The sequence below is a fragment of the Arachis ipaensis genome, chromosome B01 (genome assembly GCF_000816755.2).
Source record: "Arachis ipaensis cultivar K30076 chromosome B01, Araip1.1, whole genome shotgun sequence".
NCBI classification, from domain to species: Eukaryota; Viridiplantae; Streptophyta; class Magnoliopsida; order Fabales; family Fabaceae; genus Arachis; species Arachis ipaensis.
In genome coordinates, this window is record NC_029785.2 from 103173804 (window position 1) to 103179145 (window position 5342).

The 5342-nt window shown below is 29.4% G+C and overlaps 1 protein-coding gene across 2 annotated transcripts in view; it reads left to right on the forward strand.

The window, feature by feature from the left end:
- LOC107632640 overlaps positions 3063–5342 on the forward strand; it is a 7795-nt gene continuing 5515 nt past the window's right edge. For both annotated transcript variants that reach the window (XR_002362397.1, XR_002362393.1), the window contains exons 1-3: positions 3063–3314; positions 3387–3432; positions 3915–4239. The gene's annotated coding sequence lies outside the window, so the exon portion shown is untranslated. The remainder of the gene's footprint in view (positions 3315–3386; positions 3433–3914; positions 4240–5342) is intronic.

Genomic DNA, 5342 nt, shown 5'->3' on the forward strand with positions numbered 1-5342 from the left:
TATAATTATCAGTTAATTTTTTTTATTCATATTATGATTACCTTTTTATTCTATATATAACTTTTACTCACGTTATCTTCTTTTTTATCATCAAAAACTCAATTTTTATGTAAGAATATTAACGAGTATATGCATGTGAAATTCATCATCTTATGACATACAAAAAAAAAAGTAAGAAAAATAATAACAAAATCTATTAATCTTCATTTACGAAAATTATTTTTATAGTCTCCTATAATTAATACGTATATTTTTAGTGTATCAAAATTTACATTACTTTTTTTTCTATCTACTTCTATGTCTTAAATAATGTAAGTTCTAATTTATTATTATATTTTCTATTATATATCTTCTATTTTTCTAACAATTTTATTTTATTAAGTTTTTCTTATTTATTTCATTTTTAACTTTGAAGTGTTAAACATAAACAAGGTCATGAATACCAAATTTTCACAATTTTAGAATAATACTTATCATTGTGAAAAAAAATAGTACTCTGTGTGTAGTATTAAGGTCATTGATGAGTGTAAATTTTAGAGTATTTTTAATTTAAATAGTTGTAGTCATCTAATTAATAAGTAATTTGAGAGAATATGTTTGAATTTGAACAACTATCTTTGCTAAAGAATATTAGGTATTTTTCTTATTGAATATTGATTTTTTTTTCTTTAAAAAAAATTGTACATTTATGTGTTACATTTTATTTTTATGGTAAAAAACAGCATGAATGAGATCTAATATATCAAAGTTTATTTTGTATTTATGTTCATTAATGGAGTATTTTACAAAAAATGATATTTAAGTCAATTTTATTTATCTTATAACCATTTTATATTTTGAGATTCAAAATTTTGTATTATGTATTTTTGTGTAAGGTTTATTTTTGTATTTTACTTTAGTTCTGTTAACTACAAAGTACTAATAGTAGTTTTAATTTTTAACTTTTATGATAAATAAAAAATGTAGCTGTTTTGTAATTTGTTAATGGGTGAACCTTGCTTCCAATAGTTTTGTTCGTAGTAGGGGTAAAATTCTTTCCTAAAGCATGGGTTTAAGCTTCCTCATTTGGCTGTTATTACTCAGAAGAGGGGCACTTCCCATCCAGCTCCCATAACATACAAGATTTAATGGATTCCCATAACTGAAGCAGCGTGACTTCCTATTAATTGTTTTCAAATGATAACTGAAACGCTAAGTTAGACATTCCCAAATTTCAACGGATTCGTTTACTGCTTATTGCCAACAAATGAAGCCAACATTTACTTTTAATATATAAAGGAGAAAAAGGCAAAAAGCATAATAGAACAAAAACCGCAAGTGGCCTCTCTAAAGCAGAAGTAGGATATGTGATGACCACTCGGTATATGAAAATGACCATTCTTAACGACGGTTAAATGATTTAATATATTGAATTATATGTGAGTAATCATCGACATATGAAAATTTTATGTGAGTAATCACCAAATATATATTGTATGAGATATTATACCAGCTCATACTCTATTTATATAATTTAATGTGATATGAACTCATCAATTCAAAATGAGTTCTATATTTTATTCACCTTTAACGCGTAACTAGGCACCCAGTTAGCAAGAAAAACTAGTGTGACAAAAGGTAGCTAAAGGACACTTGAGCCAATCAACTTGGTTAGGCCAAAAGTTATAGCCATGGCTAATCACCTACCAAAAAAGGTCCTAACACAAGATTTAAATGGAAGAGCCTTATCAAGAGTGGCAGCCACGTAACCAAACAAAATCAAAGGAAAACTAATCCACCCCAAAATAAGTCCCAACCTGAGCTTATAGGCCCATACGAAAGATGCCGTAAGAAGAGGAACCATTCCACTAATAAATTAAAGTGTGCTATATATCAAACTTTTATTATTCTTTTCACTTTAACAAAAATAAATTTATATAAATGGTTACTATTGGAGGAGTGGGATGATTTCTCTACTAATAAAGATTGTTGAATTGTTAGAATAAAAATATTAGATTGAAGTCTAAAAATGTTGGTTAAAAATAATAAATTCTTATGGTATTTAATTGTGGAAAAAGGTAAGAATCAGCTGCTTATGCTAGAAACTTTAGGGATTATTCATTTTTTTGCTAGTGCCTTTTGGTTATTTTTTAGGTATTTTTAATTCTTATCATAATCGGAAAGTTACTTGATAATATTTGAAGGATGAATAAAAGAAGAGACTATTAGGAAGTCATCTGAAATTATTGTTATTGTCTATTACTTAGTTATTAATTCAATTTTTTTAGTCTAATAATCTAATAACATACTTTTTTTTTTTTTTGTCCACGATATTTCGATTTCCAATTTTACAAACCAAGGATTAATCCATCCAAAAATATATTTTATCTCATATACATTTAACCGTTGATAACTAGCTAATAGCAAAAAATAATACATGCTGATGGGCTTTAAGATTCCTCTTTCTGTTAATGTGTGTGCAAGATTCTGTATAATATAGTTAAGGATGTAAATTAAATTGATTTGTGTATATGTGTATATGTAAAAATTGATAAAAATGTAAAAAAGTATTCGCTCTTAGATATCAAAATCCTACTTAATTAACATAAAAAGTTGAACACAGTTTAGAAATCAGATCTCGTAAATATTATCTTTCGATCCAAAAGTCAAGACCATTGGTCGATCGGTCAAATGTTTGTTTGTCCCATACCAGTTCCCATTTCTTGTATTAACCTTTAATGAATGTATCTAAAAAGTTGGTAATAAAGAATCAGATATACTGGTCATCACTTGGAGTAATGCATGCTAAGTTCCTGAGACAAGTGAGGGTCACCAAATATATATAATGCTAAATTGTTAATAAACATATTAATTCATGAAAAAGTAAGAGAGTATATAACTAATTTACTATGCTTTAATTTATGCTCACAAAAGGAAGTGCACTTCTTTGACAAAAATTCCAAAATAAAAAGGAAATAATGATTTGATTTAGTGATTACTTACGTAAAAATATCTTTCTTATATATTTAATAAATATTACAAATGTCAAATTATCATATTTGTTTTGATACGTAATTTGACCGTGAAGAATTATTGTTTATTTTTGACGGTCTTTATTTTCAGCTTACCACTATTCCTCTTCTTCTCTTATCAACGACCCTGTTTCTCTTTTTCTCTTCCGTCAAATTTGAGATCACCTGCTCCTCTTCTTTCCTTGGCTCCGGCTTTCAGTTTTGGATTCCAATACTCACTCTTCATATTCAAAATCTCAGTTTACTCTTCAATTTCAAGATTCATCTCATTCTTCAGCTCCAAAATCAACTTAGTCTTGTTAGGTATTTCTTTTTCCTCTCTCAAAATATTTTATTCTCTCACAAATCTGATTTAATTTTTGTTTGATGCTTCAGATTTCAAAATTTTTTTATTCAAGCTTCTTATACTATACGTATTAAGGTAAGTTCAGATTCTCAGATCTATTCCCTAATTTATATTTTCTGATTTGGCTTCTTATTGAGCTGTTCTATGATTTGTACTTTTTATTTGTTCCTCATAGCTGATTTGTGGAAATTGATCTGTAATTTTGGTAAAGTTTTTGCTTTTTCTCATTTAATTTTTCTATTTTTTTATTCATAATAAAAAATGAGAGAAAGATAACTGTGACTTGGTGATGCAATGCTATTGTTTGTTCTGTTTCAGAGTTCTATTCATTTTATGTTTTATCTAATTTGACTTCTAATCTTTCATTTTTATTCTTTCTAATTTTTGCACACCATGTGTTTGTTCTTTTTCCTAAACCACAGGTTCATATCAAATAGGAGTATCTAACTTTATTTTGAGAGTTTGGATTTCTATATATATATGTATAGAGTTTGAATTTCTATAATATATTAGTTTACATTAGTGATATTGCTTATTTGCATAGTTGCTTAATGTAGGTCAAACAATTTTATCAATGGCTTCCAAATTGCTATTAAAGAAACAAAGTCAACCAACTGAGACAAGTATTTTTTTATTATTGCTTATTTATGTGAATTGTAATTGTTAAGGTCATTTATAGTCTTCTAGAATGCATTTTTCTTGTTTATTATTGTTTGGTAATGCTGAATATTCTATAATTTGCTGTGTTTTCTATGTATGACTCTGTATTAAGTGACATATTCATGCTTATTTTGGAGGAGTCAATGTCAATTCTCACTTCTCTCTTTGCCTGTCGAGTAATTTTTTACGGCTGAATCCACATCTAACTATAATTATTCTGAGGTATACACTTTCGTCGCTCTCAATATTTAGGATTAGAATATCTTTCATGACTTGTTTAAGTAGTGTTCTATAACAAATAGGCTTCTACTTGTGCTTCTGCTATGCATTCTCTCTTTTCTGTTCTGCCTCTTTGCCTCTGCTATTTTTGTGATCAAATTTGTGATCAAAAACAAAAAGGTAATCAAGATATATATAAACACACACATCACTGTATGTAATAACAAACTTAGAAGTACCTTGGTGTGCGTTTGGCAAATACGGCGCACTGTTACATTACAAAGGCATATCATTTTGTCCATGGGATATCATCACTTCCTCAGTAGTATAGGTGTTAGCATGCTCAATTGTTCCCTTTAGCTTTGTTGAAAGTTTATCAAATTTCTAATTAAGGTCACAGTCACAAGTAGCTAAATTCAGATAAAATTTGATACATCAAATTAAAGTACACTTTTACCAAGTAGTAAAAAATAATTTCCATTCACGAATAGGAAAGAATAAAAATTCTGATCTTTGTAACTCTCTGGTGCACGAAATTGTGATGTCCAGGCTCAAACAATCCCCGGCAATGGCTCCAAAGCTTGGTGCTCTGATCTTAATTCATAATTGTCACAACTTCGATATAACTAACCAGCAAGTGCACTGGGTCGTCCAAGTAATACCTTACGTGAGTAAGGGTCGAATCCCACAGAGATTGTTGGTTTGAAGCAATCTATGGTTATCTTGTAAATCTTAGTCAGGAAGTCAATTATGTTTATCAATTGAATTGTGAATAACCAGTAGAGCATAAATTAAAAGTTACTTGTTGTGCAGTAATGGAGAATATGTTGGAGTTTTGGAGATGCTTTGTCCTCTGAATCTCTGCTTTCCTCTGTCTTCTGATTCACGCACGCACGTCCTCCTATGGCAAGCTGTGTGTTGGTGGATCACCGTTATCAATGGCTACCTTCCATCCTTCCAGTGAAAACTACGCTCACGCGCTCTGTCACAGCACGGCTAATCACCGGTTGGTTCTCGATCCGGTTGGAATAGGATTTACTATCCTTTTGCATCTGTCACTAACACCCAGCCTTCAGGAGTTTGAAGCTCGTCACAGTCATTCAATC